This window comes from Xenopus laevis, chromosome 3L, assembly GCF_017654675.1.
Source record: "Xenopus laevis strain J_2021 chromosome 3L, Xenopus_laevis_v10.1, whole genome shotgun sequence".
Taxonomy (NCBI): Eukaryota; Metazoa; Chordata; class Amphibia; order Anura; family Pipidae; genus Xenopus; species Xenopus laevis.
Window position 1 is genome coordinate 81,526,915 of NC_054375.1, and position 27,376 is coordinate 81,554,290.

Consider the following 27,376-nt stretch of genomic DNA (forward strand, 5'->3'; position numbering starts at 1 on the left):
TTTGTTTTTATGTATTTATTTTTTTCAGCTCTTTTCATGTCTACCACAATTTTTTGCAAAAATCTTAATACAAAGTGTTACATTAAATGACTGAATGTTCATCCGAGTTTATGATAGCAAACTCATTCCTCAGTCACCTCCTCTTAACAGTAATGACATAGGAGAACAATTCCTCCGGCCTCGCATCATCAGCAATCCATTGTGGCATGCTGTGGTCTGTGTTCAAGCTGTGCAGCGCGCTTGAATGATGTGATCATTTGTGACACCTTTATATCATGCTGGAGGACATCAGTGGGCCTGTCCAATGGCTCCAAACTTGCCTTCAGCACCCCAACTTTACACACTGTGACTCTGCAGGTACGTAGGTTAAGCACATGTATATCACAAAGTGTTAACAGGCAACATTAACATTTATACACTGACTCACCTGCCGAAGCAACACAACACTGAAAGCTGTTATGGAAAGAACCCTCAAACTTTCTATTCCATTTTGATCCCTGGTGGTGTGCTTTAATTCCTATTTTGGCACTAAGTAATAGGTTGGCTTTTTTTAAAAATACATTGAACAAGGCAATATTGTGTTAGTAGCCTTCAGGAAAGAACAGTTTTTTAGGGGAACTGTAGTGCATTATATGTCGTTTAAAAAAGAGCTGATATTTTCATTTGAAAATACTGGGCAGAAATGCTATTTTTTGCCATTATAAAGCACAAATAGAATATTGTTTTTCACTAAACTTGCTCCCCTCTGTCCATACAAACAGGATTATTTATTCAAAAGGGAAAAATTTGCTTTATATAACCTCCCCTCATTTCCAAGCTACAGCTTTTTTCAGACTTTGAGATGTGAAGCAAGTCATTAAACAGAAGACTTATTTTTGGACCGTCAATTTGTTTTACTGGCTTCCCCTGTACTGGGAGTGTTTTAAGTTCCGGCGAGCAATAGCAAGTGCTACAGATGTTACATAATTAAAACAAAAGGCAAAAATATTTTAATACAAGTGCTCTGCATTGAGCTGAGCTTACTAATGGTGGGCAAATCTGCACCTTGAGTTGCCACCTAGCCAGTAAAATCCAAGGCTGAGGCTAGTATTACATGTACCAGCAATGTATTGGCCAGTAAATTTGTTATAACCCAAGTTCCGATCACAGTCAGCCCCCAATACTAGGCCCTCTCCTGCCCCTGTGTTCCCCTGTCCAACTCAACAAATTGTTGCTTGCTTGGACCCAGTCTGTCCCACCCCTTTTATGTAATTGTATTTTTGTTTCTTAATGTACAGGTCATTTTCATATTATTTTTGAGCCGTGAACTGCTCATTCACACTTATGGTGTGATTACATTAATTTCAAACAATACCATTCATGCCACCTAAAGCCTACCAAGATATTTATTTAAAAAAACTCAATTGGGAAAAAAGGCAAAACAAAAACTTTTATATTTTACCCTAACTTTATATTAGAAAATATTTAAAGGGAGTGTTCATATAAAATGCTAGCATCTCTCACTGAAAACTTTGTTACAGTCCTGTATACAAGTTCTAATTGCTCATTTTCATGAGCTGAGCACAAGCTTAAAAGCTCTTTATATTAGTTTACATTCCAAATAAAGAAGCTTCTGAATTAGTTGTCCTAATCTTTTTCTCAAACAACTCTGCTGAACAGAAATGATTTAAACTTAGATAAATACTAAATTCCATATCTACTGGACATTTGGATTTTTGCCCTTCAACGATTCAGTTAATATTTCTTGCACCTGCGGAGCTTATTACAATATACACATTCTGCATAGATGTGAAAATGGCACAGCCACAGCATAGGGGTTTTTTTTTTTTACAAAACTAAAAAAATACTATATGCAACCTTGAGTTTACAAATTCAAAATGTTGTGGAAACATTCTTTATATAAGACAACCTTGTAGACTTATGACATTATAATTCACAATAATAAATAATTGCTAAATATTGTATTTACTGGAAACACAGCATAAATTATTACAATTAAGCACAACAAACATCTTGGACACTAAAGTATTAGTGAACCTAATTTTACTGTACATTTTAAAAAAAACATATCCCCCTAAAAAACATTCCACAACAGATTGTGCCTCAATCATAGAACAATTATTAATTATACCTATTAATCAAGCTATACCAAGACATGAAAGTCGCTTATATATGCAGTGAACCAATATAGAAACCATTGGAGAGCTCTCTTGCCTGTATTAAAAAGAAAGGCTTAACCAATCAATTAAAATCCCATTATTTTATGTACTACCTCCAGTGCGTCTTATTCTTCATCTTCTCTTTAAAAGTTTAAAATGTCTTTTTAATTCTTAAGTCATTGGGAATCAACAGGGTAATGAGCCTGTACCAACAGTAGTGGCCCTCTGAATAAAAACAGCTGCAAATTTTATAGCTGACTGTAAAAACTAGGGCTGACCTGTTATCGCCAAATAGACTCCATCGTAAACGTGAAGAGATGAAGAGCTACATGCAAGCAAGTGCAGTATGTTTTGAAATCCAGAAGAAAAGGAAACTTCACAGACTCCTAGGAGAGATACAAAAATGTCATACGCATCTGAATTGTGTGAATGTCACTTTTTTCAAAAAACAGTGCAGAATACTACAAGCAGAGTGTGGTGGCTGGAAGGTCCAGAATATTTTGGGCCAGGTGTGGGTCCTGACTCCTGACTAATATGCAGTTTTAGTAATTGCATGCATAACAGAGCATTAGTGATGAGCGAAACTGCTGTTTTTCACTTTGCCAAGAAATTTGCAAACCTTGGAAAAAAATCATGAAACAGCAAATGCTTTGGAGTCAAAGGGTACTGTATGTTTTTTTTTCTTATGCCACATACATAAGAGTCAGTGGGTGTTTGTTCTGAAGTTTTCTCTCCCATGTGAAAAAAACTGAATTCTTCCTGGCAAAAAATGTGTGTCATAGTAAAACACATATATACAAGTCTGTGGTGTTCTGAATAGGGTTCAGTTTAGGGTTGCAATCTGTCCGGAAGGGCTGTCCAGGAAAAAGGGGCCTGTCTGGATTTCCAAATTAGGAAATCCGGACAGGACATTGAAGTTAATGACATGGCCATTCGCGGATCGCCATGACATCAGTCCCCTGACGTCATCAGCCCCTCCCCAGACATCACTGAGATAGTACACATTAAATACACAAATGGGATCTTTTTCAAGCCCCACCTGTGCAGCCAAGTGGGATGTCAGTGTCCATGGAAGGGTATAAACAGAAAAGTTGTATATTTAGCTTAATACTGAATAAAGTGCAGAGGAGGTTAGTAAAAATAACCCTGATAATAAGATTCTAAGCCAGGTTTCATTTTGCCTGACATGAATACACAATGAAATAGAACAGATACACCTAATTTATTTGCTAAATCAATGGCTTTTTAATAATTGCTTGGGTTTTCTTGTGGATTTTTTCACAATAAGCTTTAATTGTTGCAAGCAGTGTAATAAGAGACAGTTGGAATTTGCATCCTGTGGTTAGAAAGAGAATTATAAACCTCTTATTAGACCCGCTGATTAAATTCATGTGAAGCAATAAATAAAATATTTAAAAACACCCCACCGAGAAAAAAGGCATTGGAATTAGATGCTTTCTGCTATTTATGGATCAAAATGCATACATTCTAAGCTATGATTCTTACTGGAGATATACACAAGAAAAGAAAATGAAGATTGATTAGAAAGAATACCTGTGTAAGCCAAGCAGAAAAAGATTTTAAAAAGTTTCAATTGATAAATTCAAAACTGATTATGTAGTATAGATCTGTACTAATGATAATTTCTATGTATCCAAATGACTGAATATGTAACTTTTAATATACCCCATTTAAAGACACTGTAAAAAAAAAAAAAATACATTAAAATCAAAGGTAAACAGAGAATCATTTTTATATTTAATAAGAGGCACAAAGTTTGTCCAGGTGCAGTAACTATAGCAACCAATAAGGTATTTACTTTCAAAGGGAAAACGTACAATTAAATAATTTCCTGCATGTTACTAGTAGTTGCTTAAGGGTAGGACTACACAAACGATTCTGTCACGATCCAACGTGCTGTGACAAAACGCACGCGACTTGTCGCATGCGTCAAAAATAAGGTAGGAGATAGAATTGTCGCATGGTGTCGCAGTGTTGATCCAACGCGACACGACTATCGGATGCAGACGCTGCACACTGCGTCTATATCCGACAGTCGTGTCGGATCAACGATGCGACATCATGCGACAATTGTATCTCTTACCTTATTTTTGTCGCATGATTGATTGCACCGGAATCGTTCGTGTAGTCCTACCCTTAGATTTTGATTTGCTCAAAATATAGAGACAGCTCTCATTTTGGCATGAACTCATTCATTCTGTGAAATCAGGTATTTCTCTGTTCTCAGGGACCATTTCCCCACCCCCTGTTTGGGAAATTAATCAGATATGGGAGGGCCCAGGCTGCCTTGGAGGTTGGACAGGAAAGCCCAAGTTTATCTAATTGGGAGCCAAGATGTAGAAAAGCCCTAAATAAATACTGTGTCCATTGTGGACATTCCGTTTGTCATTAACTGCAGAGGAATCCACCTGTCACTATTCTTGTCAAATACATCTCAATTAAGTAAATAAAATGTTTAATTGGGTGCTTCTCTGCCAGCTGAAAACTAACATTGGAGCACATGTCCCATGTCTTCATAATATAGAAACTCCATTCCCCTTTAAATGTTCACCAATAAAAGTGCTGTTTGGCTTTACATGATATATCTACTTCTAAAGCTGTAGTGTTATACTAATTCAAGTATCCTCTTTTAATATACATTTTGTAAATGTACGGAATAACGTCACTCGCAGATGCGTGCAGTGTCACTGCAAATATCACTTCCAGATTTTCCTGCAATAGGCCCTGTACCCCTTACTCTGCCTCCAGATTTAAGCAGTAAAATATCCTGCAGCAGCTGGTGGAGGGGGCTATTTTATTTTGAAATTGTTTCTTTTTCACTTGTAAGGCTATAGTAAATGGAGCGGCACCATTACTGTAACTTGTAGCTATAAGCCAGGCCCTCACTACAGTGTGGATGCAGGGTGTAATACACTGTAACGAGTAGTATTAACCATAGAACGTATTTATTAAAGAACATAATTCACATAAGAGTTCAATTAGAGATAAACAGGAACATAGAATAGAAGAGGATAGGTTCTACCACAATTAAACATCATATGTGGCAATCCCTTTTAGCCTATTTTTGTAAAGCAGTAAATGAAAGAAACTCTTAAGAGTGAATACCAATGCAGAACAGCATAAAAAGCATCTTTGAATTAGGATAAGATTTGCAATAGCTTATATATAGAAATGTATCACTTTTCAACAGTTTGTGCTAGTGCAAACCAAATTCCTTCTGAAAAACTTTTCAGAGGCAGATGAAAAAAAGCTAAAAATATTCCATTCAGTAAAAGAAAAACTACATTTAAGTATATCTTTCTGGTGCATACGTGGATGAAAGAAACATCACAAAAGGATGTCAAAGAAAAAGAAAGAGGTTATTGTCATGTAATGCGCGCCTGGAATGCCTCCAAATTGCATCACAATAAAATGCACATTCGGGTACATGCCAGTAAGGAATCAGCAGAATACAAAAATGATTCTTGAAAAGCTGCCAGCATCCAAAATGATTATATTGATTTCTTTTCATCACTGAAGGACTGAAAGCTGCTTCATCTTATGGTTGACAAAGGAATTTCGTTTATGCAAGGAGGTGTAAATATTAATACTGTATACTGTAATACTGTATAAAACTGTACAAAGCCACAATAAAGATGGAAAGACATTTTAGCATACCTCCCAGCATTTGAAAACGAGAGACAAAAAGACCTGCTGCACATAGCGCAGTGCAACTTTTGATCCATTTTTTGACCCCAAATTCCACATCCATTTTTTTTTTTAAATTTGGCAGGTTATGGAAAGTTTGAAAAAATTTACGGCAATGCTTTTTGTGGGTTTTATTGTGTGTTTTATGTTTCGCTAAGAGTCTCAGTTCTCCTAAGAGACTTGCTTATCTTAAATAGTGACAATTGTATCCTATAAATGTATCCAAATGCAGCTGCCTAGAGCTTTTCATTTAATTACATTTCAGAAACATTGTATCTTTTTCTGACTGTTTAGTGCAGGAGGATCAAAGAAAAACTCAGAACATTTCAGTAACAATCCGGGACTACGCACTGTCCAGCAAAAAACGGGACAGTTGGGAGGTACGATTTTAGCACAGAACTATGTGGTTTCATTAATTTCATTAAAAAGGTACTTGCATCAACATGTACTCCCAGCACTTCCTTATAGTTGCTGCCATCCTTTTGCAGTTGAGTGTATTGACACAGGCTGCTGTGGGAATCTTGGAGATACAGCCACTTCCAAACCAGGCAGTAGCTCCAGGGTTTGCTCAGCAGCCTGTGTCAATCGCTGCAGTGCAATAACATTAAAAGAATCTGGAAGGCACACCAGAAATCATGTCAACACCTCCATCAGTTTTTAGGTCCCCTGGCACCTGCAATGATGTTGAAAGTTTGGGGGAAACACTAATTTCTATCACAGAGGCGCCTGGCGTGTTTATACAAAGACACTGTTGTTTTTGCTCCCGTTCCACATTGCCTGATGAAGCAGGAAATGCCTGCGAAACGCGTTGCAATACTGTTTTGTGAATAAACTATTACTGAAAATTACCACTTTCGTTGGTGTCTGCTTGGAGGAGGTAAGTCCACTACTGCCTCCTCTGAATTACCCATTGGGTTTTTAAGTGTTTTTAGCTAATTTTATCCTTTTGGCGCCTCTGTTTTGTCTTACTACTATATCGAGTCCACCCCGAGTGGAGGGGTATCATCCCCGTTTTCTTCTTCTACAGAGAGCGACGTCTTATTCCTGAGTGGGGTCAGGATAATCTCCCCACCTGCCTATACAGTGGTTGCCTATCGGTAACCCTGGTTTGTGAGTATTAACTTGTTTACTCTACCATTACTCCTTGTAAAAACATATTACACTATTGGGGCTCTTAGTGTACCTTTTTGTCTTCATTTACTAATTTCTATGTTTTTTCTAAAATCAACTGACCCTAGTATGCGTTTGTGTAATAGAGTTGGTGAAATTACATTGCACGCTAACATAATTTTTGTAATGCATTGTATATTATGTTGCTTGTATATAAAGGATAATAAATGGTAAACAATAACAATATTTTCTGCATAACATCATTGAATAACTCCTAACTGCTCACAAAAGAGCGGTCAGGACAGTATTTACCTTCTTTTATTCTATTGTATCGTATCTGTTCAAATGGAACCGCACATTATTTAATTCATATGAAACAAAGACCCAAAAAGAAATCTTGCAACTTAATCATAGGCTATGTTGGTGCAGTACATCATACACTACTTAAATCTAAAACAACCAATCAAAAATGATCATACAATTAGTCAAACATTTCACAATCCTTTTCAAGTTTATGAAAGAACAATATGGTAGTTATATACCCAACCGATGACCCATATTCAGAACCATAATAAATAAAACACAATAGGTTAATCATTGAAGGGATACCATCAGTTAATATTGTTGCTCCAGCAGAATTATGCACTGAAATCCATTTCTCAAATAACAGATTTTTTTGAAATCTAAAATGGGGCTAGACATATTGTCAGTTTCCAAGGTGCCCCTAGTCATGTGACTTGTGCTCTGATAAACTTCAGTCACTCTTTACTGCAAGTTGGAGTGATATCACACCCTCCCTTTTCCCCCCAGCAGTCCATTAGCAGAACAATGGGAAGATAACCACGTAACAGCTCCCTAATACAAGCTTACAGCTGCCTGGTAGATAAAGAACAACACTCAGTGTCCCACTGCGACACATTCAGTTACTGTCAGGTATTGCTGGTATTCGAGCCGGGACCTTTGGGTTTCTGGCTCGATACCTTAACCATTTGGCCAGGTGAACAGCCTGTAGGGTTGCTCGCTATGTGTAACCTGGCCTCTGCAGTCCCAGCCCAGCTGCCGCCTGATTGGCCTCTCCAGCCCCAGCTCAGCTGCAGCCTGTTTGGCATCTACAGCCCCAACCCAGCTGCTGCCTAGTTTAATCAGCCAATCAGGGCTGACTCTTCCCTATTTAAGGGCAGCACTTAGACCACTCCTTGCCAGAGCATTGCATGGTTTTCCTAGTACTGCGGCAGCGCCCCTAACTAGGTAGTTCTAGCTCTTTCCCTTATTACTATTCCTCCTTGCCTTGTCTGCCTGTCCTTGTCTTGTCCTGCTTTACCTTATCTTGTACCTTCCCAGCCTTGACCTTGATCTGACCCTGCCTTGCTTGTTCCTGATTTCTGCTTCCTGTTCCACCTTGTACCTTGCCCTCACTTCACCTTGTACCGACCTTGTCTCGCCTGTTCCTGATTCTTGCTTTCTGACCCTGCCTTGTCCCTCTCTTGCTATCTTGCTCCAGTCCTCTCTTGCTATCTTACTCCAGTCCTCTCTTGCTATCCATTCTAGTCTCCTTCTGCTATCCACTCTAATCTCCTTCTGCTCCTGTCTTGCTATCCGCTCCAGTACTGTCTTGCTATCCGCTCCAGTCTCCCTCTGCACTCTATCCCCAGTTTGATCTGATCTATGCCCGCACCGTCCTGTCCCATCCAGTCTATTCCTGTTCCACTCCTGCCCCGTCCAGTCTGTTCCTGTTGAGTCGTCGCCCTCTTCTTCCTGCCTAGTCCAGTCCAGTCCTGATCTTCGCCCTCTCTGTCCTGTTCTGCACCTGATCCAGACTGACTCTTCACCCTCATCAACCTGTTCCTGCTTTCCCTTCAAGTGTTCCCTAGGCACATACAGCTCCTGCCTCAAGGACTCACCCTTTCCCTTCAGTCTCCTCAGCTCCCCCTACCTAATCCTTGACAGTTACATTGAGTAGGAGAAGCAATAGCCTTTCAGAAAGCAGTTCCATCCAAAAGTGCTGGCTCTTACTGAAAGCACATGACCAGGCAAAATTACCCGAGATGGCTGCCTACACACCAATTTTGTAAATTGAAAAAAAATACACTGTATAATAAAGACAAGTTAGCAATTTCCCCTCTGAGACAAATTGGTTAGGCTTTAGAAGGGTTTCTTCCTCTGAAACAACTCACAGTTAGGCAGGTTTTATACCCAAGTTTGAACTCGATGGACATGTGGTTTTTTTTCAACCTAAGTTTCTCTTACCAATTTATCGTCATCACGATAAATTGGTAAGAGAAACTTAGGTTGAAAAAAACAAAACAAAAAAAAAAAAAAACATGTCCATCGAGTTCAAACTTGGATATAAAACCTGCCTAACTGCGAGTTGTTTCAGAGGAAGAAACCCTTCTAAAGCCTAACCAATTTGTCTCAGAGGGGAAAAAAATCCTTCCACACTCCAAGATGGCAATTGGACCAACTTGGTACAGAGAGCCATTTTCAATAACCATTTATTTCCTTACTTGCTAAAAAGCAATTAAACCCCTTCTTAAAATAATCCAATGTATCTGCTAGTACAACCACTTCAATGAGAGAATTCCACAACTCTCACTGGGAAAACACATTAATGGATATTAAGGTGGAACCTCCTTTCTTTTAATCAGAATACTGTAGGAGCCCTTATGTTAACTGGAAGGAACTACTTGTAAATGAAGTATTAGAGAGTGTATTATATGACCCCCTTATATATATTTATACATAGTTATCAGATCACCTCATCTTTAGCATAAACAACCCAAACTTTGCCAGTCTTTCCTTATTAACAGAGACTTTTTATATCCTTTAGTTGCCCTTCTTTGAACTCTCTCATCAATAAAATGTCATTTAAGCACTGGAGACCAAAACTGCCTGGCATATTCTAGATAGGGTCTTGTCATTCTAGTAAAGTGAAAGAATGACCCTCTCATCCCATGAATCTATGCCCCTTTTAATTCAGCTCAAAACCTGCTGCCTGGCATTGCTTGCTACAGCCAAGTTTATTATCTACAAGGTCCTTCTCCATTATGGATTTGCTTAGTACAGCCCTATTAAGGGTATAAAGTGGCTTGCATATATTTAAATCTCAGGTACATTTATAGACACTGAATTTAATCTGCCACTCAGATGCCCAGATTACCAGTGTGTCAAGATCCTGCTGCAAGGATGTGATATACTGGATGGAATTGGGCTGGATAGTTTTGTGTCATTTACACGGATACATTACTTACAATAGCCTACCATAAGTCATGAACATAATGAACAAGTTAAATAAAAGTGGCCCCATTACAGAACACTGTGGGACCCCACAAAGAACCCTACTCAAAGAAGAGAATGTACAATTAACAACCACCCTCTGTACCCAATCCTGTAGCCAATTTCCTAGCCATGTGCAAACACCATTAGACCAACAGCCCTTTGTTTAGGAAACAACAATTTGTGAGGCACTGTATCAAAACTTTGACAAAATCCAAATAGATCACATGTACTGCAACCCCACTGTCCAACTCATTACTTATCTTATCATAAAAAGCAATCACATTTGTCAGACATGGCCTATCCTTCATAAAACTGTGCTGATTATTACTTCTCCAGGACATACAGTGGTGTGAAAAACTATTTGCCCCCTTCCTGATTTCTTATTCTTTTGCACGTTTGTCACACAAAATGTTTCTGATCATCAAACACATTTAACTATTATTCAAAGATAACACAAGTAAACATAAAATGCAGTTTTTAAATGAGGGTTTTTATTATTTAGGGAGAAAAGAAATCCAAACCTGTGTGAAAAAGTAATTGCCCCCTGAACCTAATAACTGGTTGGGCCACCCTTAGCAGCAATAACTGCAATCAAGCGTTTGCGATAACTCGCAACGAGTCTTTTACAGCGCTCTGGAGGAATTTTGGCCCACTCATCTTTGCAGAATTGTTGTAATTCAGCTTTATTTGAGGGTTTTCTAGCATGAACCGCCTTTTTAAGGTCTTGCCACAACATCTCAATAGGATTCAGGTCAGGACTTTGACTAGGCCACTCCAAAGTCTTCATTTTGTTTTTCTTCAGCCTTTCAGAGGTGGATTTGCTGGTGTGTTTTGGCTCATTGTCCTGCTGCAGCACCCAAGATCGCTTCAGCTTGAGTTGACGAACAGATGGCCGGACATTCTCCTTCAGGATTTTTTGGTAGACAGTAGAATTCATGGTTCCATCTACCACAGCAAGTCTTCCAGGTCCTGAAGCAGCAAAACAACCCCAGACCATCACACTACCACCACCATATTTTACTGTTGGTATGATGTTCTTTTTCTGAAATGCTGTGTTACTTTTACGCCAGATGTAACGGGACGCGCACCTTCCAAAAAGTTCAACTTTTGTCTCGTCGGTCCACAAGGTATTTTCCCAAAAGTCTTGGCAATCATTAATATGTTTTTTAGCAAAATTGAGACGAGCCTTAATGTTCTTTTTGCTTAAAAGTGGTTTGCGCCTTGGAAATGTGCCATGCAGGCCGTTTTTGCCCAGTCTCTTTCTTATGGTGGAGTCGTGAACACTGACCTTAATTGAGGCAAGTGAGGCCTGCAGTTCTTTAGATGTTGTCCTGGGGTCTTTTGTGGCCTCTCGGATGAGTTGTCTCTGCGCTCTTGGGGTAATTTTGGTCGGCCGGCCACTCCGGGGAAGGTTCACCACTGTTCCATGTTTTTGCCATTTGTGGATAATGGCTCTCACTGTGGTTCGCTGGAGTCCCAAAGCTTTAGAAATGGCTTTATAACCTTTGAAATTGAACTCAGGTGTGATAAACCACAGTTAAGTTATTTTTTAACAAGGGGGGCAATCACTTTTTCACACAGGCCCATGTAGATTTGGAGTTTTTTTTCTCCCTTAATAACGTAAACCTTCATTTAAAAACTGCATTTTGTGTTCAATTATGTTATCTTTGACTAATAGTTAACGGTTTTTGATGAGCAGAAAGTGTGACAAACATGCAAAAGAATAAGAAATCAGGAAGGGGGCAAATAGTTTTGCACACCACTGTACTTTTGAATGTGATCCCTTTAAAAACTCGCCCCCAAGTTACTATTATTTCTCACAAATATATTATAAAGGCACTTGAGAGTTCTTTATACAAAAAGGGGGGTTGTTGGAGCACTCAAAGTCTAAGTTAAAACACAGTACAATGGAAGTGCTACAATTAATCAATGCACATTCCCTGGTCACCTGTCTCATAAATAATTCAGTATATATGCAAGTGCATGTGTGTACAAAAACAGGGGTGTTTAGTTACAAAGTTATGATCATAAAGTTGATAAGCCACACTGAGGTTTCTGTTTTATTTTAAGGACTGCAACTAAATTCCTAAACCCAATCAATCCCTGGTACCATAGCCCTAAGCATTTAATATTATATGCTTGTACAGTTGCTATCTGGTGGAGCATATCTAGTAAACCATTATCTCACTGGCAACTACATACAGTAGTTAGTCTTGTATTAAGATCACACCTAAACAGCAACTGAGGGTGTTTTACCAATGGTAAACTCTTATGTCTTCCCTTTATTCCACCAGTATTATCAAACCTAATGCAGCTGGTTGCTATGGTTAACTGCACTAGTGTAATCTAAAACCTATTTAAGTAACAGCAATATTTTGCTACAGTATTTATTCTCCCTATGGAATACATTATTACACTTTTGCTAAAAAAAACATCTCCCTTAAACAATAACACAACAAACTGCTAGCTGTACTTAATCGTATTGTTAGTTAAAGCTGCTGGCAAGGTGTTTTTCTTTGCTATAAAATCATTAAAACTAGGGGATTCATTAATGGTCTTTTTTTTTCATACTTACATTCGTTTGTCAACCAGGCACTGCTTGATTAATGAAAGTATATACTGTATATAATTGGTAATGTCTTAAACTGTGGTTTCAAGACGTCTTTAGATATGCAGTTAACATGAAGTGAGTTTGCATATGGGAAAACAATTTGATATACTTCAAGTCTTGTTCATGTGTAATACAACTGCTCATGCTTTTAAGATAAATGACTTCAGTTTAATTCAATGTCCAAATCCCTGGTAAAGCATTTCTGTTTAGGGCCATCTCTGTTTATGCTCCAGTCACCATGGGTTAGGTTTTGGGCTTCTGTACCAGCCCAAGGCAACCACAGCTATTTATCAGTGAAGATCTGTGTCTCCATACATGTAGCCATGGCTCCCCCCAAGATTTCCACCCCTGGTTCCAGAAATTAGCGTGGGTGGTCAGGGGGCCACAGGAAAAGTTTTGTGCATTGGCGAAAACTACCCTCCCTTGAAATTATCTTCTGCAGCACGTGTGCCTCTAAAGATGCCCCAGTAAATTTGAATTTCTTTTCTGCTGATTGACAGCACATGCTCTGTGCTACTGTCACTTAGAGATCGATAAACAATATATCTAGAATATATCACAATACAAGGTCACAATAGAAGACTGATTAATCATTCAGATTCACATTACATGTCAATAAGTGATTGGTAACATAGTAAGTTACGGTAGGTTGAAAAAAAGATACATCCATTAAGTTCAACCCTTTAAGACTCTCTGACACACACACTCTCTCTCTCTCAATTGGGTATCTCTCTTTTGGCAAGGACATTCTTGCATTGACATTAGAGCAGTGATCCCCAACCAGTAGCTCGTGAGCAACATGTTGCTCTCCAAACCCTTGGCTGTTGCTCCCAGAGGCCTCAAAGCAGGAGCTTATTTTTGAATTTCTGGCTTGTGAGCAAGTTTTGGTTGTATAAAAACCAGGTGTACTGCCAAACAGAACCTCAATGTAGGTTGACAATCCACATAGGGGCTACTTAATGGCCAATCACAGTCCTTATTTGGCACTCCGGGAACATTTTTCATGCTTGTGTTGCTCCCCAACTTCTTTTAATTCTGAATGTTGCTCACGGGTTCAAAAGGTTGGGGATCCCTGCATTAGAGAAAGCCTGCAGTAATCTTGTGCTGTGCTAAATTATATTTTATAGCCACTGTATTTGCTAAGGAATGGTGAGAGAAAAAGCAAAAGACCCAATAAAAATCCAGCCATGTGGATCAATAAACTTTGTTCTTTAACACCAAACCACCCAGGGATTTAGTTATCTGAAATTAGTATTGTCCTTGAATACCTAGAAATGAAAAGCAGTCACCCTTTCACGATTAATGTCAGTTACAACAGAGAAGTCTTCACTTGTTAAAACATTTAAAGACTATTGGTTTTTTTACAGATTCATCTCTAGTGCAGCTGTGGTCACACACATTGGGCTTTGGTGAGTGAAATACAAACCAAACTAGTTTGTCCGACATTGTACAATGTATAATCAGTGTCACTGCTCAGGTAGAATTATCTGTGTTACTGGCAATCCCTGAGTTTCTACCAGAGTGCCTCCTTCTGTCAGGCTCTTTTGGAGACTTAAGTAGGAAGAGCAGTTAAAACTGCTGTTAGTGTACAGCTCGCAGGTCTTGACACAATGAGACGAGTGCAAGTTACAAAAGCGTGGTCGAATATCAGGCAAAGGGTCAGTAGGCAGGCAGTAAGTATTACGTAGTCAGGAAACAGGCCGAGGTCAGAGGCAGGCAGAAGATAGTCGTATCGATAATCAGGCGGAAGGTCAGTAGGCAGGCAGAAGAGAATCGAAGTCCAAAATCAGGCCGAGGTCGGTAACAAGAAAAGCAAATCCAAGAGTAATCAGGAGACACCAAAAACGAGTACAAGCAAGGGAAATCACCAAGCACTGTTTGCTCTTGCTGACGTCTATTTACAGAGACAAGTTTGGCGCCAAAATGAAACGACGCAGCGTTAACGCGCGCGCGTCGCGCCGAATGAACGGACGCAGGCACGCGCGGATGGCAAACGCCAAGAACACGCTGCGGTTACAGGTACCTTACACCTTCTCAGCTGAGAGTGGAATCTTCTATAATCAAACTTGAAACCAGCCTCTGCAGCAATAATTTGATCTAATTATTACCACAGTTGATATTCCATATCCTCTTAGGGGTATTAAACCATATGTATGCATACTTATTTGGGTACTGCATACGGTCAATGCAGGACCCTCAGGCCAGTAGTCTGTGGCTAATTGATGACATCAATTTCAGCTGACCCGGGATGGAAGGTAAGTTACCTATTTGCGGTCTAGAAAAACGCTCTGTTTTTCTAGATGAAAGTCAAGAAGTCGAAAAAAAAAAAGTAAAAGGGGGGCAGGAGGGGAGTCACAGGTTGACATTGAGCAGGTTGAAGCATACGGTTGCAGAAAGGGAAACCACTAGGGTTGCCACCTGTCCAGTTTTGAAACCTAAGGCAACCCTAGGTTTGAAACCATTCAATTTATAGAAGTGAGAGAAAATTAAATTGGGAGCACAAGGAAAAGCAATGCCTCTGGGCTATCAGACCAGTACTGAGTGACTGCATGAATAGATACAGACAATGGACACAGAACAAACTGGGGGAGAGGGGAGGATGGACAACAAACCCCTCCACAGTTAGTTTTTGGCAGGATGTTTGTTACATCCAATACGTTTCTAAAATAGGAATAAAAATACAGAAGAACCCCCATTTTAGATTTTTCAGGGGACCAGAAAAAAATTACATAAAATCCGGGAAAAATTTAAAAATTAGGAAAACTCATTATGCATTATATATATATTAGTGGGACCACAAAAAACAGTGTTAAATGAAGGACACCTTTAAATCAGGGTATTGGAGGTTTCACTGTACTGCTTGCATACATGCTGCTGTCTTTAATATGGTGTGATTCTTGGATTTACTTTAATGTTACGGGTCGTAGACCATTAAATTATATAACCAATGTGTCCTAGCGAGAAGGCTTTCTACGTCGTCTTGTATTATCCTGAAAAGATCAGAAAATGTTCAGTGCATTATTCTGCTTTTCTGTTAAGTAGAAGATGGAGAATATAAATTGGCAGAAAGATCATACAAAGCTTAAACTTTTACAGCACAGTTTTTTTTTTACCTCTTTGCCACCTATTATTATTATTATTATTATTAAATGAAATGCCTTTTTTTAATTAATCATAAGCTGTTCTAAATTATTTCCTTGTATAAGTATGCTGAAACTCTATTAAAATTATAATGATGTGCACATATTTCATCAATCTATGAATTTTAGAGCATTCATTTCTCCTCCTTTGTGGCTAATAAGATCAATGATTCATATATTAACTTGATATGCCACTTAGAGAGTCAAATCAATTTGGTTATATATATATATTAGAATGAGTAGAGTAATTCATTTGAGAATGGGCCTTTGATTAATTCACTAATCTACAATTTCTGAAAATATTCCTCAGATTTAGAGATTACTAAATATGTCAGGTTCAATCATGTAATAATATCAAACTTACATTTGTGAGCTGTAGACTAATACCATAGTCTCTTTTAGTTTAAAAAAAAGCACAAGGTGATTTTTATGACACTGCTGAACAAACAACAAAATCAGTTCATACACCAGTAGATAAGAAGAATCAGAGGACTGAATGAGTGAATCACATTTGAAGGTTTAGTAGTTAAAAGCTGTAGGTCGCATATGACATGCTGTGTCTAAGAGAGCATGTAATGTGTTAAAGGATCAGAACTAAAAGCCATGGAATAAAGTCATCTCAGTTTAACAGTTCAACAACTACAATTTTTTTTATTGATGAAAATAAGATTCTAAGTGAAGTTTTGAAAACACTAGCAGAGAAAACAATACCAGAGAATTTGGGACCCATGACTAAAGACTATTATTAACTATGAGAAAATAAAGTTAAAATTATAGTAAATCCTGTGTGTCAAAAGAACATACATGAACAGATAGATAAAAATATATCCTGCAAATATTGTTAAAGGCAATAACAAAAAGTGGGGTTTGATAAACAAACAGCTAAAATGGCATTGTGACCCTTGCAACCTGGACCATAGCGAAGTGCAAAAATTTAGATTTTCTTTCCTGAAGTAGGCCTGTAGTGTCAGTGCAGGACAACTAGGTTTAAGTTGTTCCTCTGTGGAGACAGGACAAAATCTCCATCCTTCAAGTCTCCCCCTCTTCCTCCAGTTTTGCAACAGGCCTGCTAGTGGAGAATAAACAGAATTCCTAACTAGCCTTACTAAGTGAAGAACAGTAAAGACCGGCAACCAGAAGCTACACTGACAGTTCAGGCCTATTATAAAAACTAGAGAAAGAAAATCTCCTTCATGAAGTACAGACCTACCTGTCAGTGCATGACTGGGGATGTTCCAAAGCAGTCCAAGAAAGGGTGGGCTAGTATATCTGGGGCCAAAATTTTTTTTTTTAATTAGAACTGACTGCATAGGAGCCAAGTACGAGCTACCACTGCTTGTAGCACTTTCCTGCCAAAGACCACTTCAGAAAAGGCAAGAACATTTAACTCATAGAACTTAGCAGCTGTGCACAACATCTCCAGAGAAGCAAACATATGAGCTTTTTTGTAGAGTGACCCATTTAATGCTTCTTGCAGAATTTATCCATAACTCAGCCAGCTGGACTTTTTCAAATAAAGCATCATGATAAGCGGTCTTTTAGAAGGCAAAATTAATTAAACAGTCTGTGAGCAGTTTGGAGGGGTTTATTATAGGTGTTGAATGTTCATTGGTTGTCCTTTTAGCTATCACTGTGTATGATACAGGGCTCATCCATATTCACCATTCAATCAACACTCTCCTCACAAAGCTCAACACACCAATACATATTTACAAGTCACTAAACCACGAATACAAACACATACATGCTTTATTAAAGTGGACCTGTCACCCTAAGAAACATTAAAACTAAATAATTTTCTATCATGTTAGCTTTGCAAAATACACTTTACTTACATTGCATACATTATTTAAATGTTGTTTCCTTCAGTCTTGGAATTCACAATCACAGCAAGAAGGCAAGTGCAATTTTGTGGACCATATTAGTAAGGCAAGTTTTGTATCACCCCAGAATCTTGTGTATGCTTCAGAAAAAAACATCAATGTTCATGCCCAGGCTACACAACATGATGATATCAAGGAAATGCTAAATGGAAAGTGAAAGCAATTCCTGCCCTGCCTCGTATGGATGTTTAAATAGAAAAAAATTGGGTTTCATATTTATTTTGTAAATTACATTAATATTATACAGCTTTTTATGCAAGGGTGACAGGTCCCCTTTATCTTCCATATTTAGCAGACTAGGGGGTTTGTGGAAAAGCACACAAACATAAAAGTATGCTTGACTTCTATGTTTATTGGGAATGCAGAGAAAAGCAAGAACAAGGGGGGCAAAAACAACAGAGTATGCGAGTTGGTTGTGAGCATAACAATGTCAGATAAAGAACCTTCTTGCAGCGCATGTTGTGTACAATGAAATAATAAGAAAATAGCAGCCTTCACTAGCATAATTCGTCTTATAAAAATGAAGGAACAAGGGGTCAGAGCAAGCTGTGAAGTTTGATGGAACCATGACTTTTCAGCTCTCTCCACTGGGAGGATTAAAACTGCACAAAATGACTGTGTTACTGTTTAAATGTATTTCTGGAAAATAAGTAAGGCTTCTTTATACAATATTTTTTTTACCACTGCAGGAAAAATGTCATAGCTTGCTTGCTGGCCTGTGCAGTGATGCTTTTAAGACTTCAGAGCATTCCACAGCTGGAAATGACTGAATACTTAAACATAATACAAAGTGCAAAGCAACACAAGAATGCCAAAACATTCCTCACTGGATACAGTGGGTGCAAAACCGCCTCATATTTTTTTGTTACTGTGTGAGAAAGGGACAAATTTGAGGCTTTAATATTAATATTTGTACAGGTGCATGTTTTCCCCAGTTCAGTGTAAATACAATCAGTGTTAGAATATTCATTAAAGGGGACCTGTCATCCTAAGAAATAATTACAAATCCTATTTTAAGATGTTAGTCCAAGTTAATACATTTTGCATACACTATATAAATTATTTTAAACTTACATTAATCAGGCAGTATCATTTTTGTGGACACTGTTGTTAAGGCAAGCTTTGTATCATGCCAAAATCTTGTTTATGCACCAGAATGGGGCACCTGTCTACACAATGAGATGGTGAGGAGGAAGGGGGAATGTGGGGTGGGCAATGATATCTAGAAAGTGCAGAATGGAAAGTGAAAGTAATTGCCTGCCCTGCCTGAAGTATAGAGGAGGGGCAGGCAATATATGATTGACAGATGAGAATTTTAAATGTGTTTATAAAAGGTATAGCATAACTACCAACATTTTGGAAAATAGAAGGTTCTCAAAACTTTTGACCATACCCCTTTTGTGACCACATCCCCTAATTACCATGTCCATTTTACAAAATTTGGCAGGTTATGAAAGTTTGAACACACTTCTGTGTTTTTTTTCCAGTTATTACAGCTTTGCAAATGAAGGTGAATTGCCCCTTTAAGCTGCAAATCTCAGTTTCCCCAAGAGACCTGCTTATCTTAAAAATTGCTTATTTGTGCACCTTAAAGGAAAACTATACCCCCAAAATGAATACTTGAGCAACAGATAATTTATATCATATTAAGTGGCATATTAAAGAATCTTACCAAACTGGAATATATATTTAAGTAAATATTGCCCTTTTACATCTCTTGCCTTGAGCCACCATTTCACGATGGTCTGTGTGCTGCCTGAGAGATCACCTGACCAGAAATACTCTAACTCTAACTGTAACAGTCAGAGTTCAGTCTTTTACTTCCACACTTCTTCCTGTTAATTGGCTCAGGTGACTTATCGTATGGTATGTTTGGGTGCACCGTGAATCATACGATCCCAGGGGACGGCCCTATTTTTTTAAAATGGCAATTTTCTATTTAGGATTACCCAATGGCACATACTAATAAAAAAGTATATGGTTATGAAAATGGTTATTTACATGAAGTAGGGTTTTACATATGAGCTGTTAAATTGTTACAAAAGTATCGAAGTATCTGTTCTGAGCTCTCTGGCAAAAGCCAATTAAGTTAGAAATGTATCTTTTTCTGTCTGTTCAGTGAAGGAGATCAAAGAGAAAGTCAGGACATTTCAGTAACAAACCTGGGACCCAGACCCACTTCCCCAATCGAGCACACACTTAAAAAACCAATTGCGCCGGGAGGGAAGCTGGGAGGGGGCCCCAGTGACTGCCTGGAGGGGCCTTCATGTGGGACCGTGTGCTCCAGTTCGACACAGGACTGTGGGTTGAGCTGCTGAAATCGGGACTGTCCTGTGAAAAACAGGAAAAGGACAGTTGAGAGGTATGGTATAGATGTTGGTCTGGGTGAGAGGTCCCCTTTAATGATATTAAATTTTAACTAAACAAAAGAGGCATATAACATGGCATTTAAAGGTAAACTGACCTGTATATTCCTGATGTGTGAGCAAAATCCTACATTACATGCAATATGTGGTTAAATCTACATACAGACAAAATGTATATACTTTTACTAATGGGGAGATCTGGACAACCTCCCATCACAGGATTAGCAGAGTTCCGAATAGTCAGGCAGGCAAGGGTCAGGATTGGCAGAGCTCAGAAGAGTCAGGCAGGCAAGGATCAAAACAGACAGGAATCGCACCCAGATACTAAACAAGTTAGCCTTAACAAACGTGATGATGTCCCACACACAACACTCAAAACCCGGAAGTGCGCACCACGCACCCCATAGGGAACCCGGTGCTATGAAGAAGCGGAAGCCTGTGGCGGGTGTTCCTACCGAGAGCATGGTGGGTGTCCCTGCCGGCCCACTGGACCACCAGAGTGAGATGTTACAGTTACTATGGCCTTTCTACAAGGAGTTTAATATGGCTGGCACCTGTCCAGTTTTCACCTGGACAACCCAGTTTTCATAAGGGCAGCCCAGGTAAAACTTGCAAATTACAAATTATGGACGGGACTGTATAGTAAATGATGTGGTGATGATCCAATTGTCATTTGTGCGTCACAACCTCATACCCAATGTACCCGACCTGCCCACAAATACTCACCACTCCAACCCGGACGACATCTGCCCCCACCGTTGTCCACCAGACCCCCTCCCCTACTGAACTGCAGGGACTGAAAAGGTGGCAACCCTACCTACCCTACCCTACCCTAAACTGCACTACAATGTGAGAAATAGGATCAGGATTGCAGTTACTTTGATTTAACTGCTGCTATTGTAAAAAATCCCTCTTCCAAATTAACGGGTCATTAAGCCAGGTTAGTGTGTCCCTGGGTTAAATAAAACATAGGATTTTAAATTGTCTTGTTTTTTACTTATTTCTTTGTCCAGCCTTTAACTACTATATTTTCCCAATAGCAAAGATTTATCATAGACAAAGATGGTTAGCTGCTAACCTAGCTAGGAGTTGACCAGATGCAAGGAATTGGAAATACAAAGTTTTGATCTGTTCTGTCACCAATTTTTTTTTTCATAAGCAGCATCTCAACGTCTTACAGTATATATGTCATAGAAAAAAAGTGCTTGAAATAGTTTCATACATTTATAAAGAACCCCCCAGCATAAACGACAAACCCAGTAGGGCTCATTTACTGCATAGATGGTAGTGCCTCTTAAAGGGAAAAATTACACCCCTGAAGACGGCCCATTGATCACTTGTGACTGTGGCATTTGGCACTCTCTACCCCTTTGCTGCAATATCCAACTTTTAACTCTTGCACATAATATGCACTTGCACAAAGACAGAAGGAAGGAAGAGGATTATTCGCTCGTAAATGCCCCGGGCCAGAGCAATTTTCTTCTAGCAGGAGCACTGGATGGGGTACCAGGTAAGTCATTACAATTTTTGGGGGATGCCCTAACATTAGGCATCCCCTTTGGATTGAAGCTTTGTTTTGCAAGCCTGAATGATACAAAAGCTAGGAGGTGTCAAAGGGGAGGCCGATCCCCACCTTATCTTTTGAATGCAGGGCTGCCAAATTCACTGTGGTCATAGAAAAGGCACAGGTCTACTGTTCTGGTATTCTAAAGCACAAAGACCTGTGCAACGCAATACAAGATGCAAAAAAACAGACACAAAGCATCATGTTTGGCACTTTAACTGCTGCTGAGCCAATAGTAAATAAGCCCTATTTTTTAATCGATTAGATGAGCTCTACAATATAATTTGCTTCAACATGGATGTGCAATGAATCTCTTTATCAACCATAAAATGAGGGCTGTTATAGCTTAAATAGCTTAATCATGACTCATAATTCCCTGCAAATTGTCACCCATGTAATTGGAACCCATTTGGAATTGTCTCTCATTCTTTGTTTCACCTGGAAAGGGTCAGGCCTACCAAAGTAATGCAAGGGTGTGCAAGGGAAAGAATGAATATATGTGAAGTATATAAAGAGGGGTACAGTAAAACACAGTAGATTTTTTTGCTAATTACACTGTTTAATGCGGATCTCAAAGGGTAGAAACTAGTTAAAATATACTCCTGATTAATGTTATATTTCACTATTATACAACCGAATAATATATGTTATATAACTGGGAAAGATGTTTCACAAGGTTAAACACAGAAATAAAATGAAATACTGCTTAACAAAATTACCTGTCAGTGTATGCCCCTCTTAAGCAAGGGAAGACATTACAAATCGAAATTGTTAAAGCTGGATAGTGAGAGAAAAAATGTAAAAATGTGCATATAAGGTATTTAAGATAGCTAGGGAAGCTAACACTTGTTATTTACAAAGAGGCCAATAAAGCAAGTAAAAAAAACAACCAGACAACCTCAAATATATAATTAAAAATGGCGCTGCAGTGATGAAGTAAAATGAATCACAAATTTAAGTAAATAGCAAAAAAGATTGGGCCCTTAAAATCAGAGGGTGTTAATGTTGATTGAGAAAGGAAAAAGTCAAAGATTCTGAACAGCTAATGAAGCTTTTCTGTTAAAATACACTCAATTATATATATATATATATATATATATATATATATATATATATATATATATATATATATATATATATATATATATATATAACACATTACAATACACAGGAGACATGAATATCCTGTAAATTCTATATAGTGAATAAATTATAAAGGATATTATAAGTTACCGATGAGTTTCATGACAATATAAAACAACGTGGCAGAAGGCCAAGTGTTTTAATACAGGCCATGGAACTCCGAGGTAACTTCTTATATCCTCCAACTATGTGTACTTTATTTATTATACCACAAATTTCAGTGAGTCATGTGACACAAATGACATCAGAACTCACTGTTTATATCAGAGGACATCAGAACTCACCGTTTATAAAGATATAAGTTACAAGCTATTCATAACTTTTGTGCATTATATCCTTATAAACAGTACTTAATGTCATTGATATAATCGGAGCTTAGTGATGTAATTTCTGTCACACGACTGACTGAAACTTGTGTATAATAATAAATATAGTACCCCCTCTTGCAAAACACAAGGATATTAGAAATCACCTCAGCGTTCCATGACCTGTAAAAAAAAATACCGCCTTTGGCCTTGGTAACTTAAAATATTCTTATATTTTACAATAGGGGGTTCTTTAGTCACTATTAATACTTATATGATTTTAATGATATGGAGGTCTCTTCTGACATTGCACTATGGGCAAACTAATCACATGTGAAAGCTGACAGCAGTACCTTGTGGGTAGCAGGATTCTGTTTTAACACTGTGTGTGTGTGCACATATAATCATTGACAAAGTGGATGTATTGCCCCAAAATGTCTACACTATAGTATAGTGTACTAGAAGCGCCAATAGTTGACTACTGAATTCAACTGACTTTTCTGGCTGTGTGCCAGGCTGTTGCACTCAAAAAATAAGCATTTTTAAAGCTCTTAATATTTTCATTACACAAAGAAAAAAATGCAAATTGATGATATAGTGACCCTGTGACTAAGGCTGTAAAGACATTTATATAAATATTGGCATTAACAAATGCATTTTGTAATGTCTCTGATGGGGTACAAAACAGATACATTTTTTTCTGAAAAAGAAAACGGCACTAGAATATGAGTATAAGCTTCAGGCCTCAATATATAGCTGGAATACTTTCAGTGCAAAGTGTGTTCTAACACATCATTCATTTCCATAATTTTATGTCTCTTCAGAGAAACTTACTCAGCTGTGTTCTCAAAAACACCTTTCACACTTCTATTCCAAAAATATCAACTTTGTATTTTCTCAGAGAGATGCAAGATTTTCTAGCAGCATTTCTGTTAGTTATTTCTGTTAAGTGCCTGTAATTTACAGTAGCCCACAGTGAAATGTGTGCATTAAATCTTATGTAATAAATGAGTATAACTTTAATTTACTGAACTAGGCTTTTTTCTAGCACTGGCTGCTGAACTTATATCATATTTAATGTAAATTTCTGCTCCTGCTAATCTTCCATGTCAGCCTATAAAAAGAATAAACTCTTCTCCTTTGACCTCAGGGAGAAAACCCTCACCTACTTTAAACCCTCTCCAGTCATTTACACAGGTGTCTTAGTACCAAGCTGTCAAGTTCCTCTTACGGTGCAATAGAAAAACAGGTAGAAAACTGGCAGACATGGAAAATGAAGTAATAATGCATGATTATGAAGTAATTTCTATTTTACCCTGGCCATACCCATGTCAGCCTATACCATCTGGATATACTCAAACTTTACCAACACCGAGGGTAATATTTGGTCCATAACAATCCAGAGTAAATGTCATTAAAATTTAGGGATGCACCGTATCCAGGATTCGGCCTAATTCCTTCTGCCTGGCCGAACCAAATCCTAATTTGCATACGCTTGACTTTTTGTCACAAAACAAGGAAGTAAAAAATGTTTTCCCCTTCCCACCCATAATTTGCATATGTAAATTTGGATTCGGATTGTTATTCAGCCGAATCGTCCGCGAATGATTCAGGGGGTTCGTCCGAATCCAAAATAGTGAATTTGGTGCATCCATATTAAAATTCTATATGAAAAGCTTAACAGCCGAGACCTACTCATTGCCTTTAGCGGTACTATTACTTGGCCTTCTGCTGGTATAATAATACTGAAGAGCACAGTATAACACTGGTATTTGTCCACCCCAATGCAGCATCATTAAGAGGTTCATAAACGAAGTATTTCTGCAGAACTAGAATACAATCCCTGAATGAAACTGCTGCATCAACACCACAGAAATGTAATCCAACAAAAATGTATTTTACACCCAAGAGGAACAAAAGTACTTTCTAAATTTTAGAGGAACAGTAAAAGAATATGAAACAAAGTCCAGATTTATGGCAAACTATTTTGAATATGTTTTGTCAATGTAAACTGTCTTTAAGGCAAATATTCGATACTAACAAACCCAGTATCAAATACATTTCTTGACAGTAATAAAACATTACAGTGCAGTAAAGTAGAATCATACTTATAATCAGTTATAGAAAATAGAACCTGTGTTTGTATACTGAAATGCAGCCTACTAACAATTGACGACAATTCTACATATTAATATACTTGGCTGCCACAGTATATAAATACCACACAGCCCTAACCTAAGGATTTAACAATTATCAGGCACAGTAAAACTGCCACTGCTGAGCTGCAGTACCATAGTACTGACCAATTGTAGCAAAACACCCCATATTACAATATATATCTCACTCGTATTAAACCGAATGACCATAATGAAGTATCAGATGCTGCCATACATCTAGTATTAATTACTAAATAGTAAATCATTATATAAATGTTTAACATTTACCTCTAAATGTTAAACCAAGTCATAACCAAGTATACCCCTGAATGTATAATTTGTCTGAAGCAATATGTTATCCAGAATGGTCAGAACCTGGGTCTTACTGTAATTTAATCTCCATACATTAAGTCTACTAAAAAATGACAAACATTAAATAAACCAAATAGGACTGTTTTGCTTCCAATGAGGATTCGTACACCTGCATCTTAGTTAGGATCAAGTATAAAGTCCTGTTTTATTAATACAGAGAAAAGGGAAATTGTTTTTAAAAACGTTTATTATTTGATTAAAGTGTCTAAAGAGTCTATGGGAGACAGTTTTCCCACTAATTTGGGGCTTTCTAGATAACAGATCCCATACCTTTACACTGTATCGCCTTAACCAATGGCTTAAAATAACCAGTTTAATAGGCACATCATTAGTCCTGAATGATCTTAGGCACAGAGGGCCAATATTGTACAGAAATTGTTATACACCTAACATTAGAATGTTGGATGAAAAGATAAGGGCCATAATGACTAGCTGCAATGATACCCCGCATGAGTATATTAACTGAGTATATTAAAAGATATGAAGCACGTACTGAATAACTAGTGCGATATATACATTATTAACACAAAATTAACTTAAGGGAATGACAAAGGTATACAAAGTGTAACAAACAAGACAGAAAAGTAATCATTCCACATTGTGACTAATAGCAGCAACAAGTGTCATAATTGTAATACCTAAATATATTTGATCTCTTCATTTAGAAAATACAGCAAAATTCCACATACTCTTCCCTAGCAGAAAATCATTTTGCTCCTTTAAAAAAAGAAAAACCTGTTACAGAACTGCTTGTATCAAGTCCTTTGCCTGGGTCAAATTGAGCCTTTAGCCCGAGTTCCCCTAAAGCAGGATTTGACTAGTATTCCAGCTGAGTGGCTAAAAAGCAGGGGTGTAACTAGAGAGGAAGCAGATCCTGTGGTTGCAGGGTGGCCCAGGAGAGTAGTGGGCTCAGTAAGACCCTAATTAATGGGCAACTTCAATATATCTGAGTAGAAGTGGTTAACTTAGCAATGTTTTGAGTCCCAAACTTGAATTTGCTGTGGGGTCCAGTAACATCTAATTACACCACTGCTAAAAAAAAAGAAAAAAAAAAAAAAAAAAGTGAGGCTTAGTAGGAACTAGCATACAACTGGGGAACCAGAACTGTATACAAACCCTCAACCTATCTGTACCTGCAGACTAAACCTGTCAGTGTAATCATGAAAAAAAGGTATCCGCTTATCACCTCATATTTATATTAGAATCTAATAACCAGATAAGGAATAAACTTCAGTGCCCAAAACAAGATATGTGACCTCAGTTAACAACATAGAAAAATAAATGAATTCTTACCAGAGGCTTCTGAGGCAAACACAGCACAGAGGTACAAGGTACAGCATGGAGCAAGGATCTGCAGGGAGCTGGCTAATTATTGCCCCCAGCTGAGCTGAGTAGAGCACTAACTGGCAATCAGCATATTTGCACAAGCCAGAAGCATGTACATGTTTTTCATTATAAAATATAATCTGTACAGTATATATACATATAAACACAGAATTTCAGTCTTCCAAATGTTTATTTTGCTCAATATTTTGTCCCCCTCTTCATAGACCTTTGTTGGGAGTCAAACCGGACCCACACTA

General features: G+C 38.1%; 1 long non-coding RNA gene across 1 annotated transcript; it reads right to left on the reverse strand.

Annotated features, from left to right (window-relative positions):
* On the reverse strand, positions 1–27,376 carry LOC108711172. Its single transcript, XR_001934860.2, has 3 exons — positions 27,087–27,376; positions 2,438–2,545; positions 1–351 (listed from the first exon to the last, which is right to left on the reverse strand). It is a non-coding gene; the product is annotated as an uncharacterized LOC108711172 (long non-coding RNA).